Here is a 15,144-nt window from a genome sequence, read left to right on the forward strand (position 1 = left end):
ATTTCCATGTTATCTGAAAGACAACAGCCCCAAGCCGCACAGCATTCTTAACATGATGTGACATTGCTTCAGTATTGACTCAAAGAACACCATTTACTTAACATCATATCCCAGAGCACCTGGGTTTTCCCTGAACATCTCACATCAAAGGATGAGAAGGAACACATTAACAATATTCCAGTGCTCCACACTGATTAGGCCTCAACTGGAGTATTGTGTCCAGTTCTGGGTGTCACATTTCAGGAAGGATGTGGACAAATTTGAGAAAGTCCAGAGAAGAGCAACAAAAATAATTAAAGGTCTAGAAAACTTGACCTATGAGGGAAGATTGAAAAAAATGGGTTTGTTTAGCCTGGAGAAGAGAAGACTGAGAGGGGACATAACAACAGTTTTCAACTACATAAAAGGTTGTTATAAGGTGGAGGGAGGTAAATTGTTCTTGTTAACCTCTGAGGATAGGACAAGAAGCAATGGGCTTAAATTGCAGCAAGGGTGGCTTAGGTTGAACATTAGGAAAAACATCCTAACTGTCAGGGTGTTTAAGCACTGGAATAAATTGTCTAGGGAGGTTGTGGCATCTCCGACATTGGAGATTTTTAAGAGCAGCTTAGACAAACATCTGTTAGGGATGGTTTAGATAATACTTAGTCCTGACATGAGTGCAGGGGATTGGATTAGATGACCTCTCGAGGTCCCTTCCAGTCCTACAAGTCTATATTACTCCATTTTCTTGTCTCCCCCATTCTCAACTGAGGTATTTAAACTGGAGGAAACACACACATTCAGTTACCCAACACACATGTCACATCCTCCTTGGGAGTGAGAAGAAGGTCTTGTGGTCAGGGGATTGGGATGGAACTCAGGAGGTCTAGTTCAATTGCTGGCTCTGCTGCAGACTTCCTGTGTGACCTTGGGCAAGTCACTTAGTCTCTCTGTGCCTCAATTCCCTATTTATATAATGGAGATAATACTACTTCCCTCTTTTATAGGGGGCATTTTGAAGCAAATACAGTCACTGGAGAAGAAAATATCCTTACTTCTCATCATCAGAATAATTTTGGTGTTGCAGATGAACACATACCACACCCACACAAATAGCTACACCCAATCAGAACTCAGGAAATAATAGGACTTGCACTGACTACAGTTTTCCCTGATGTTTGCTTGAGGTTAGAGAAGTCTCGCTCCTTTTTTTCCAAAGCAGAGCTCTGCCTTCCATTTCCCTCTGCTGGCCTGCAGAAAAGATGGTTGCCATTAATCTGACAAGTTGTTTCCAGCTGCTGCAAGCATGTCATTAAAAGAGCTTCCTAACCCACACATCAATCACTTTGACATCTGTCATACAGCTTAGATCATATATATAATATTTTTCCCCAATGAAAGAGTCATGCTGTAAACATTCTTTCATTCCTCTAAGGCTCATGTCAAAAAGAATCATCGACTTATTTTCAGCATGTCCAACTTTCCATGCTAATGGTGTCTACAGATCTACAAACACTGCCCATGCTTATCCTTTCCAAGTTACTGACAAGCTTCAGGAAGGAGAGATGTAGAGTCTGCATGAAGTCTGTTGCATACAGGGTGGACAATCTGATAATGAAGCCAATTAGCTCTTGTCACTCTATTTTTATTCTTTGCTCCCATTGCTAGATGGATGAAGAAAGCCCTTTGTTAGCTGATCTCCAGCTAGGCTCTGGATATTCCCATTGCTGTTTGTTTCTTACCCTTGGTTCTCGTGACCTGTTTCTCTTGAAGATTTAGACCCTGTACTGTCTATGACTGACTGGATAATTCTTGTATTCTTTTAGCCCTCTCTTTGGTGTGCTATGTGCCAGAGACTTTTAGAACCATTCAATCTATATAGCATATGATTTTTTCAGTTTGCCATTTTTACACATACACTTTCACATTAACATCCAAAATCTGGCATCACTTTTCATTGTAACTCAGATGTCAGGATGGATTGAAGCCATTCCTGGGAGGATGTGCATTTGAACTGGCAGAGAGTAAATGACGGATAATGAACATAAACATATTTTTTGTCAGGACTTCAGCATATCATTTGTTGGAATGCATATTCTAATGAATGCCACCCACACCTACCAGATGTGTCATCCAAGATTATGCCAGTTCCCTAATAAGACTATTGTTTGATACCCAATGCCACTCATTGGAGGGAAATGGAGAGAGTCACAGGACTTTAAATTCCTCATTAACTTGTTTGTTAATTTCAAGAAGTTTCATGAGATGGTGCAAAAAGCCGGATCCAGAGTGGGGGATGCTCTCATAGATTTATGTTAAATTTGAAGCAGACATGGTAATTGATGTGTGACTAAAGCAGAACAAAATTCAACAGTTTCACTTTGTAGGCATTCATGTCAACATTTTCCTTGGTTTCATAATCCCAGCTTTGGTTTTGAATTTCATGTATCAACAAGCCTCAAATCTCCAAAGTACAACTGCTAAGTGTCAACTTATCTCGTGCTGAAACCATGCAAAACTCTAAATTTTGCATTATTTTGATGCAAGAGACTGTGCCAAGACTAGGTTCAGGGGGGTTTCTTGAAATTTTTGTGACTATTAACAAACCTTTCAATGAACCTGATTGCAGTTTTGTGTTTGTATTGAAACCAAATGCATTTTAATGTGATTTAGAGTCATGTTTTTGCACCTTGCTGACACCAAGGAATAGGTGTACATTAAATCAGGCTCCGTTCCATGCAGTAGGGGGCTCAAAGGTTCTGTGTAATCTTGTAAGGAGTAGGGGAACAGTACATTGTAATACATTATTTCCTGCACATCCATGCCTGAAAAACATGTGAAAAAAAGTCATCTAGTATCTTCTTTCTCAGAAGATTTCCAGCACAGTTGTGCAGTCTCAAGAATTCGGAACATTTGAGTGCTGAACTGAACTTCCTGCCACAACCAGGCTATTAGTAGTTTTAAGAGGTACTCAAGGACATAGGGTAGGGCAGCTATGGGAGAAGGCTGTTGCTTGCCCTCAGCAGGATATGGAGCTCAAAAACAGCAATGGAAACTGAAACTGTCCATTTCCCTGATTTTTCTTCAGTGCAGCAACACAAAGGTCTGTGGGGGAAAGGAAGTCCACACGGAGGGGATTGTTAACCTGATGGTAATAGAGGATTGAACGCCTCAAGCGTGAGACATCTGGGTAAAGCCAGAAGGGCTGGGTTTTTAAAAGCTAAAATGTTGTAAAATGTCAACCCACAGGCAGAGTGATCACCTTGTTTTTATGTTGCCTCCTCCCTCTGACCTTTTTACGTTGCTTGCCTTCAAAGTAGTTGCCTTTGAACCAACCTGCTATGGGCTTATGTCAAGTAGTACCTTACTTTCTGTGTGAAGTCTCGCTGTACTACTCATGGAGTAAGACAACACTAAATCTGAGTAAAGGCATTGCAATCTGGCTCTAAAGCTGAAGGTGTTTGGACCTGAAGTTTTGGCTCATATCTACTAGTAATTCCATAGTTTTAAATTTTATATATATTTTTTTATTTTTATCTATATCTAGATCTATCTAGATCTAGATAAAAAAATGCACACATTGGTTTTCTGGAGACTCTACATAGAGATGAACATTTATCTTTTGTCTCTGTGTTTTTCTCAGACACCACAACATGCATGGATTGGGTAATGAGACAGAGAGAGAGATGATCTCATTGTCGTCCAACTTAGACAAGTGAAATTCCATTGGACTCAGTGAATTATGATGGTATAAAACTAGTGTGAGAAGAGACTCAAGCCTAGGGTTTATAGATTAACTCTGCACTACATCTGTCCTCCACAGTGTCACCCGCATAAATGAACCATCTCTGTAGTCATAGTTGACATGAAAAAAAGAGCACAGTTTTACATATACGATGTGATTGGTATAAGAAAGATGCAGCAAACTCAAAAAAAGTCATGGTGTTTTATAATCCATCCAAACAAACCTTTACATTGTTCCATAGTTCTCTCCTGTGGTGATCCCCTTCACAGGTGCATATGTAAAAAACTGGATTAGATAGTCCTTGCTTCACATTGTTTTTCCGGTGTTTTTTATGGCTATGATAGTCAAAAGGCAATAACACCAGAGATTGTGTAATATTTCTGTAGGGGAAGGAGGTGGAGAACTCATTAGGATTTGCTCTCAAGCTCTTGCAGAGCAGTAGCTAAAATCCCATAAATACTTCCTGTTAGTCCAGCTGCTACAGAAATGAGCAGGGTTTTCTTTTTCTCCCTCTTCTTTCCAGCCCTCACACTATCATTTCTTCACCATGAACTGTATTTAATATGTAAATAAAAAGCAGGCTTTTAGGAGATTTAACTGTTTCCCTTGGTATTTAAATTATTCAATTATAACTAAAGCTATTAAAATACAGTTAATTAAAATTGTTAGATTGTTTTCCCTTGCACTGATCACAGCATTGCCCTACTTCTCCCTCTAGCTGTTTAATTCCTATTAAAAATGATAATGCTTTGCTTTATTCATAAATGCAGTAACCTTACGCACATTCTTCAAGTGATCTCTTTGGTACAAACTGTGCTGGTTTTCTTCTTTTCTAGCAGTGAAGCGGAAATTTTGCTGTAGTCTTTAGAGGTTTAATCAGCAGTAAAAGGACTCAGAATTTAACATTACCAAGTCATGAGAAATAATGCAGCTCCCCAGGAAAAAAAATCTGCTTTATTTTGATGCAATATAATGTCATTAGAGAAGACAAGAGAACCCTGAAGTTTAATAAAAGGTGGAATCTAAATAAAGGTTTCATAACTCAAAATATAAAAATAACAGATTTGCACTTTCAATATTTAATTCGAAAGGTTTCACAGCATTCTGGTGGGAATAACAATGTAGCTGAAGTACAGATGGGTAAGTACTTTTAAATAAATAAATAAATAAAGGATGCCAAGGCAAGTTTATATCTTCTTGATTTTATCTTAGTAGATAAAGAGCACTAAGTGACAATTCTGCCCCTTTTGTCTCCCGCCACCTTCTGTGGCAAATAGGAGACTATAATCACATGCTGATATTCTAAAGATGAGGGAACAGGAATAGAACCAACACAGCATGATCCCCCTCCTAGCCCCAAAGTTCTGGCAGTCCCAGCAGCCATCTGGAGCTCAAGGGGTCTGGGGAAGCAGGTGAAACCAGAGGGAAGGAGAGTCAGGGAGGTCTGGAATCCTCATTAATTAGATGATTTTGGAGTGCGAAGTCCATTAGAAGTTCCTTGCAGCCTAAATTTCTGATCCTAGTTTATACCCCACCTAGTTTATACCCCACCTCTGATCCTAGTTTATACCCCACTCATAGCATGGGTTGGTTGGGTTCAGCTGTGGCACAGGGGCACACGTCTTCGTGGGGACCAAACATGCCAGGCAACCATGGGGCAGCAGTAAGACATCTAAAGGAGTTGGGTGCTGCTAGGGCATCAAATATACAGGTATCTCAAAGATCACAGGGTTAGGGTCTGTGTTCTCCATTCATCCATGGGCATCACACTGTTAGGAGGCTGCACACCCAGCATCCTCTGCTGGCCTGCTCACCTCTTCCCCAGTCTGTGATAGTAGAGCCATGTTAGGGAGAGGGAAGACACTACAGTTAGGCCTGAGTAGGGCAAGAAACTGTGCTGGTTGTATTAGTTGATGGTCTTCCCTTGCTGATGGAAGAAAATCAGATGTCCTTGCTGATTACTTCAGCTATCTTAGATACAGCTGATCATGAGGTTTTGGTGACTGTAGTGCAATGAGTGGAAGTAGAGAAAAAGGGGTCCCGGTTTCAGGAAGCACCAAATTTAATGTGATACAAGGGCAAACTGGGGCCAGACTGCTATCACGTTCTCTAGAGCTTCAGCATGGTAAACTGACCTTTCAGCGTGCTCAGTAAAAGTCTCTTTCCTTCAACTCTGCCTGCCTTTTGCATCCCTTATTGGCAATGAAACAGTAACATCTCAATGAATCCTAGCAGGGATAGGTGCAGTTGCCTTGCTGTAGTTCTATTCCTCTATTTCCAGGAGATCCTAGATGTTAATCCCAGGAGATTACTCACCTGCCCTGAGGACATTCATGCAGGGTACCAAAGAGTTCTCACCTGGCACACCTCCTGTTCAGCGTGTGTGTTGTGACAAAGTTCATCCTCTATCTTGGTGGGTCCTGCACTTATTGGCGGATTTTCTTGGCTCAGAGATTCACCATGTGGGTTGGGGAACAGCCCAGAGACCTTCCCCTCTGGAAGAACCCACAGTCCAGGTCAATTGGGAGGTTTGGGGGGAACCCGGGCCCGTCCTCTACTCCGGGTTCCAGCCCAGGGCCCTGTGGACTGCAGCTGTCTATAGTGCCTCCTATAACAGCTGCATGACAACTACAACTCCCTGGGCTACTTCCCCATGGCCTCCTCCAAACACCTTCCTTAGTCTCACCACAGGACCTTCCTCCTGGTGTCTGATAACGCTTGTGCTCCTCAGTCCTCCAGCAGCACACCCTCTCACTCTTAGCTCCTTACGCCTCTTGCTCCCAGTTCCTCAAACTCACACCACAAACTGAAGTGAACTCCTTTTTAAAGCCCAGGTGCCCTGATTAGCCTGCCTTAATTGATTCTAGCAGCTTCTTCTTAATTGGCTCCAGGTGTCCTAATTAGCCTGCCTGCCTTAACTGGTTCTAGCAGGTTCCTGATTACTCTAGTGCAGCCCCTGCCCTGGTCACTCAGGGAACAGAAAACTACTCATCCAGTGACCAGTATATTTGCCCTCTACCAGATTCCTGTACCCCACTGGTCTGGGTCTGTCACTGTGTGTGTGTGTATATATATATATATATATATAGAGAGAGAGAGAGAGATGAGGCTGATGACTGCTAATAAGCAGATGTGGGCAGAGTTCCCTCCAATACACTCATAACACCAGCTCTATATTTAGAGCCAGTCAAAACCCTCAAAAATGTCTAACGAAAATTTTAAACTTTTCATGAACTTTTGGTCAAAAATTGATTTTTTTTGTGAAAATTTTATTGATTTTTTTTTAAAGGACTGTCTCTATCTCTATTTCTATTTTGTCTCATCTAGTTGTAGTTGAGTGACTTACAAAGTGTCTGAAATTGCTTGGAGCCTTCATGAGGTCTTGCTGGCTGGAACTCAGCCTAGAGAAGATGAGTTGATCTTACGGATTAAGAGACGCAGTGGAAGGAATAGCAAAGGTTATATCCATCCCTCTTAATTGCTCAGGTTTACAATCTTGGGGGTCATGTTAAGTACCCCAGTAGTAGCAGTGGTCAGGATCACTGCTTCTCATTTGCACCAGGTGAGAAGAGTGCAGTGTTTCCTTTGTGAACCCGGCCTCAAGTATCCACTAATGATTTAGACTACAGTAATAGGTCTTCACTTGAAGGTGACTCAAATATAGTGCAGAAATTGGCTGCTCACTTATTAAGTGGTGCTTCCTGCAGAGCCCACATTACGCTTCACTGGCTTCTGATCCAGTTTGGGGGTGGACCTACATATGGTGATTTTTATTTACAAGAACCTGTATTTTATCCACAAGTTCCATACATGAGACTACATGAGTGATAGCCTCTCTTCTGGGGTTAGACAATGACAGTTTCAGTCGCTGGACATTAGCAAGCTTACTGCTGACTGATGTTACAAAAAGGGGCTGCTGCTAGACTTTTTTTCCCCTCTCATTTTTGGCTCTTTGATTCTAGAACATGCTTCCCTTCTTCGTCCTAAACAATTTTTTTAAAAAATTAAAATCTCTTAGCACACATTCACGACATATCTTTTCTTTTTTTACCAGACATTTTCTGGGAGACGTGGATGAGGCATTTAGGGATGGTTTGTTGGGAAGTCTCGTTTTATAGTGGTCTTTTAATTCTTATGTATGTTTGATGCTATAGGTTTATTATAGCATTATACTTATGTACTTACTGTATTACTTACTGTATTAGTTAACAACACATATTATAAAAATATTATGGGGCTTGGCTGGTAGAGTTCTTGAGCTATTTTCCTTCTCATCTCAGGGTTTCACTAGCAAACTCCATTGGCTTCAGTGGGGTTACTCCTGATTTACACCAATAATTAGTATTGGAATCGGGCCCCTTGTACTTGTTATTGAGACTTGTTATCCCCTAATGTGTGTTATTTGTTCAGCACCTAGGGTTGCTGAAGGTCCTTTAATAAATCCAAATAAATACACTCTTGTCACTGCTCTACTTTGTGAACTGCTTAAATGTGCTTTTCATAAATAAATCAAGTCCAACTTTTGTTATAAAAAGTGAAAAGTTCATGGTTATTGTGCATTTGCTAAGTATAAGATTCAAATGAAAATGACAGAAGCTGACAGATATGAGAGGAACGGGTAAGAGCATTAGTACAATACAAGTTTAATACTTCATAATGCATTGGCAGCTGTGTTCATTTAAGTAGTATTGCGAAGTTCAGCTGGCCTAATGTTGCTCCATTTCCGAGCTGTCTGTTCTTACTCTTTGTGATTTAGAGTGAGAGAAGTTGGCTCCCCAGAGAATTCTGAGTTCTAGTTTAAGTTAAATCACCTAATGTGACCTTAGGCAGTTCATTTGGTCTTCTTGTATCTTGATAAATTCAACTTTTAACATTGGGTAAAAGTAAGGCCTGGCTCCAAGGCAAATCTTACAAGGAGCCAACCTTTCCTAGGTGAATTAAATGACACAGCTACACCTGTTATATCTATCTAGAGGACATTTAGTCATATCACCTTGAGCTGTGAACTTCCCGGATCTTCTAAGCTAAGCAAGTCCAGATCTGATTAATACTCAGAAGGGAGAACAAGGAAAACTCAGGTGCTGCAAGACTTGTTCTTGGAGATTTCGACTGTGAGGAAAGACTGACAGCCTCATACACCAGCATGATGTTAGGAGGCACTTTCATTCATGAGATGCCATCTTTTCCACTGGCCATACAACACTCTCACGTTTGCAAAAGATCCCAAAGTATTTCTCATTATCTGATAAGGGTATTATCCCTAGTATCCAGGTCAAATTGCAATTTAAACCATAACATTTTTCCTAGCCAAAATCCACACATTTATAGTTTCAATTGGACCAAGTGTTCTTTACCCTCACCTCCTAAAACACTGTGCTGTATAGCTGTGCTGGTGCAGAATGGCTGCTATCTAGAAGTGGCAGGCAGCACTCAATAGATGGCCTATATATTGAAAGAATCTGTGTCAGGGTCCACCAAATAAGGCTAGTCCGGAATTCTGGTTGAAGCCAAAAATGGAGAATAAAAGAGAATTCCAGTTAGAAGTTTATACAGAGAAAAGTACTGAGCATTTTAAGGAATCAGTGATAGTTGGAGAGTTTATAATCCCATAGTTTGTGTACCTCCCTTTAGTTAATTGTGCATACTGGCCTGTATAAGGAAAGCATCCATAAAGCACTTAAGCATGCACTTAATTTTAAATGTCCACTTAATGGGACTTAAGTACATGCTTAAGTGTTTTCTGTATTCAAGGCCCTTATGAATACCCTTACTGTAATCTGTCTGATAACAAGTTATTTTCTAGTTCTCTCTAGGAAATCATTAGTATATATACAGCCTCTAAAAGACTTTGTCACTCTTCATGGTGAAAGGTGCTTTTTAATATAAAGTTAGAATAATACATTATTAATATGTAACAGCAGGCATAAAACACCAGGTGCTCACTTATCAAGGTATTACCAATCTCAGATCCACATAGCTTTTATTATGAGACAATGCCTAATCAGAGTGCTTTACATAGAATCATAGAATATCAGGGTTGGAAGGGACCTTAGGAGGTCATCTAGTCCAACCCCCTGCTCAAAGCAGGACCAATCCCTAACTAAATTGTCCCAGCCAGGGCTTTGTCAAGCCTGACCTTAAAAACCTCTAAGGAAGGCGATTCCACCATCTCCCTAGGTAACCCATTCCAGTGCTTCCCCACCCTCCTAGTGAAAAAGTTTTTCCTAATACCCAACCTAAACCTCCCCCACCACAACTTGAGACAATTACTCCTTGTTCTGTCATCTGCTACCACTGAGAACAGTCTAGATCCATCCTCTTTGGAATCCCCTTTCAGGTAGTTGAAAGTAGCTATCAAATCCCCCCTTATTCTTACCCAATACCATTAACACATGTCTCTAGTTATATACGATACTTATAACACATACCTCTTTACACTAACATCAGCTTCTACACAGAAAAGCCTGATGCAATAGATAGGTATTGTGTTGTGCCTGGAAGCTGCCCAGCTACCAAAATGAGCCATTTCCAGAGATGTGCACTATATATTGAGAACACTCATCTTAAGTAACCCTAAGACCCAGCTAATGAGAGCAATTCTTTGGTTCTAATTTCATTTTACTATAACTCTTAGAATGTATTCATCCCAGGATGCATTTACACATCTGCAGTATGGGTATTCTAAACGTTTGTAATAACACATCCGGCTCCTAGTTTTGAATGACACTTAATTCATCATTGTTCTATTCAGTCAGTGTACGTTTTCTGCTGGCTTACAGTATCTCTTACCATAGTTTAGCTCATGGACATAGTGCCACTGCTTTCCTTCCTTCCCAGTGCTCTGCAGCTTCATTTTAAAATATTCGGTCTGATGTGGCATGTATATATATATATATTTAGCATCACTTTTCTATGCCCCGCTGCTCTATGACCTGATTATTTATATTATGTATCAAATGCTGTATGTGATAGGGCATTCAAAATGAAGGAGTGGCTGGAAGGTCATTACAGTAGGTAATACAGTAGATACAGTTAAGCATTCAAGTCTACTACCTGATATCTTTTTCAAATTGAAATATAATTGTATATACATTTTAGCTTTAAAATTATGTTTCTCCACCAACATATTAAGAATAGGAACCTTCTGCTTCTATAAGAGAATGTTTTCCAGGTTGTCACTCAAAGATGAGTAACACCCTTAGGGCTTTTCCATGCTGGAAGGGACATTATGTTAGAATACGTGTTAAATACAGACACTGGGATTTTCAGAGGACACCAAGGAAACAGGGCATCTAACTCCCATAGCCTCTCTTGAAAAGCACAGCCTTGTTTTCTGTAGACAAGGTCTGTCATGGCTTAAGAAAAGAACTGTCAGCTGGATCTGATTAATGCAGTAGTCTTTGTCCTCACCGATTTCTAAGTCATCTTTAACTTTGTGCTAGTTAACACATGGTCTAACACTATAACTATCAGTGTAGACAAGCCCTTCCTGGGCTGATGCCTGTTATCTGCTGAGGAAACCTCACGCCACAATCCCATCCTCATCAACGGGCAAGAGTCTATTCTCAACATGCCATCAGGGTCAAAGGCAACCATTGCTCTGCAAAAGCCTCACTGCAAACCCTTGATTGACTTAATTCTTCACAGATGGAAGCAATTTGTTTTTTAATTGCAAGGCTATGCAACAGTTTTAATTCCTAACTCAGATTTAACCCTTCCTCATGTAAAGGTTTGTTTACTACATTCATAGATTTCACCTACTTGTCACATCATAATAAATGTAGTGTAATAAGAATGGGACTGATTCTTCTCCCCCCCAGTTTTACACCAATGTAATTCCATTGGTCCACTTAAATGGACTTACTCCCAGCTTACACCAGTACAACCACGTGAGGGAATTAGTTCCAGGAGTATGTGTGTGTATGGCGTCGGATACACACATGCAACTCACATTCACTATGTTTGAAGGCAGTATGTACTGGTGTCCATGTGACAACCGCTATCTTGGCTGATATAGTGGGGACCTTCAGAGTTATAAGCATTATGGCTTGAGTTACTAACAGATGCATTTACACTGTGGATTGGGTACAGAGGGCGACTACGGAGTAACCAAAAGAGGTTATCATTGCTTCTTTGGACACAATTGTGAAAGAGCAAGAGAAAGAGTTCCTGTTCTGAGATATCACTGAGCTAGTTGAAATTTTTTAGTCAAAACATTTTTGACGAAAAATGGCTGTTTCATCAAAACAGAACTTTCCATGGGAAATATCTGTTTTGTGTCAATTTTTGTTTGGGGTTGGAAGGGGGGCAGTCATCAAGAAAACAAAAGCCTGAACCCCAAAACTTTTGGTTTTCAGCTGCAAATGGGAAATTTTCAGCCACTTAGGTGAAAAATTTTGCCCAGCTGGATGATATTTTTCATGGGGGAAATATTTCCTGACGAGCTGTGTCAATCAGTTTTGTTTTTAATTGAAAATCTATTTTAAGTCAGGCCGTGACAGTCTCTGCGCAAGTGTGCATGGAGGGCAGAAAGCTCAAGCACACAAGCTTCCCTGTGCCCTGGCACGAGGATTAGACAAAAATCACAGCACAGAACTGCTCTAGGCTACTGCCAACAGCTGTGCCAGACTCCCAGGAAAGGCTGAAGACAGAGGAGGGCAGAGCCACTGTATCCATCAGCCAGCAGAGTTGAGCTAGCACAGAGGTAATGCATGCTACACTCTCACTCTTTGAAAGGGTGCAATAGGCTGCTTTGGCTGAGGTACTAATGAACCAGGAGGCACTGTGCCTGAGTCAAGGACACTATCTCTGGTATATCCCTTAATACTTCTCCCTCCCCCACCCCCTCCAATATTGCAAACTAGCTACAGAGCTATACTTCAGCCCATTATTTGATGTTGAGATTTTATTCTGCAATGCCTTTTGCTTCCAACAGCATGTAACATACACATCTCAAATAATGAAAGCTTCCACTTAACTTCTCACAGTGCTGCTGCAGTTTTGCTTCTGCATTTGCAAGTTATTTGTCAAGTCTCTCTCGCTTACCCACTGTCTCTCTTGGGCCAGTATGCAAAATCAAGTTGTATAACTAACCTATGAGTCATTCTTCCCCTTGCAAAATCTCTTTGGGTGGGCCTTTCTGGCTTTCAGTGGCATTGTCTGTTGTACTACTGGCAGTTCTTTATCCTCTCCTCTGGATAGCCGTTATGTTCATAATCATGATTTTTCCATTACGCCCGTGAAAGGATGTCACATTTAATTATAGCAGCCATTTGAGATTTCAAAGTCTATACCCTTGATATCTTGTAATGTAACAATTGTGGTAGTGTCTTACATTAGTAAATCAGACTATTTTCCAGCCCCAATAACAACAAACCTCTTAATATTTTCATTACTACAGTTAAATCATTTTTACTTCTCAAAGCTGTAGAATGACAGACACTAGGAAAACAAAAGGCTTGTTATATTGCTTTCACCAAAGAAACATATCAGTCCATTAATAAAGGCTGAGAGCATGTGCTCCTTATTTTTAGATTAATTAGTACTGATTAGTCAGCGTTTTGTTTGTTTTAAATCATGATTTTCTATTGTAACAGAGCAAATCTGAAATCTGTATGGCAGATACCCAGTAATTACACAGTAAGAAGGTTGGCTGTGATTGGTTGGTGCTTGCCCTTTGTCTCATTGTTATTGTAAGTGTAATGAAAATACCAACAGCCTTGCTTACTCATGCGCAAGAGGTAGTCGTTGTGAGAAACCAGTGTGTGAATCAAGTGGGTGTACAAAAACACAATATGTTTGAACATCACTGCCTACAGTTAAGTCAGGTTGGCTTTGTACTCTATGTCAACTTTTACAAAATATTACCTGTTGTGGGAATGGTTTTCATGAGAGTTTTGCAAAAAACAAAAGTGAGGTGAGGAGGTGGTTCTCAGAACTCGAGAACAAACTCAACAGACATGCGCCCCCCCAGCCCCATGTTCCAGTCTGCAACCCGGACGTGTCAGCTCACTTCCTGGATTATTGGCTTTGCAGCTTCATGGAAAGTGCCTATTATGTAGAAATGGGGAAAGTGTGAGGGACAAAAGTGAATTTGTGGACTAATGTATTAATTCTGTCCTGGTTTCAGCCATGCTGCCTTTTCAGACAGCCTCTGTTCTGTTTGGCCCTTTTAAAAGTAAAATTTACTTTGTGTTGGTGTCAGCAGAGTTTTGTTTGTGTGAATGTTTGCAGAAATTAATTTCAGGCCAGAAACCAAGATTTATTTGATCAGGAAACAATCTTTTTCTTGGCAAAAAAAAAAAAATAATTTTGAGTGAAAGCAGAAGTAGTTCATAAAGTTTGGGTCCGTTCAGTTAAGAAATGGAAGAATACCTCTGCATTCTGAATATCAAATACACTCCATGAAGGGTTTGCAAACATAGAATCATAGAACTGTAGGGCTCGAGGGGAACTCGAGAGCTCATCAAGTTCAGCCCTCTGCACTGAAGCAGGACCGAGTAAACCTAGACCATCCCTGACAGGTGCTTGTCTATCCTGTTCTTTTGAAAACCTCCAATGATGGGGATTCCACAGCCTCCCTTGGAAACCTGTTCCAGACTTAAATATCCTTACAGTTATAAAGTTTTTTCTAATATCTGTCCTAAATCTCACTTGTTGCAGATTAAGCCCATTATTTCTTGTCCTACCTTCAGTGGATAAGAAGAACAATTGATCATCATCCTTGCTGTTAACAGCACTTAACAGATTTGAAGACTGTCATCAGGTCCGCCTCAGTCTTCTTTTCTCAAGACCGAACCTGCACAGTTTTTTTAACATTTTCTCATAGTTCAGGTTTTCTAAATCTTCCATCATTTTTGTTGCTCTCCTCTGGACTCTCTCCAATTTATCTATTTCTTTCCTAAAATGTGATGCCCAGAACTGGACACAGTACTCCATCTGAGTCTTCATCAGTGCTGAGTAAAGTAGGACAGTTATGTCCCATGTCTTACATACGACACTCCTGTACCCCAGAATATTAGACTTTTTCACAACTGCATCACATTGACTCAGATTCAATTTGTGATCCACTGCCAGATCCTTCTCAGCAGTACTACTACCTAGACCAGTGGTTCCCAAACTTGTTCCGCCGCTTGTGTAGGGAAAGCCCCTGGTGGGCCGGGCTGGTTTGTTTACCTGCCTCAGCCACAGGTTCGGCTGATCGTGGCTCCCTGTGGCCGCAGTTCACTGCTCCAGGCCAATGGGAGCTGCTGGAAGCAGCGCGGGCCAAGGGACATATTGGCTGCCGCTTCCAACAGCTCCCATTGGCCTGGAGCAGCGAACCGCGGCCACTGGGAACCGCAATCGGCCGAACCTGCGGATGTGGCAGGTAAACAAACTGTCCTGGCCCACCAGGGGCTTTCCCTGCAGAAATGGCA

Source organism: Chrysemys picta, chromosome 7 (assembly GCF_011386835.1).
Source record: "Chrysemys picta bellii isolate R12L10 chromosome 7, ASM1138683v2, whole genome shotgun sequence".
In the NCBI taxonomy this organism is placed as follows: Eukaryota; Metazoa; Chordata; order Testudines; family Emydidae; genus Chrysemys; species Chrysemys picta.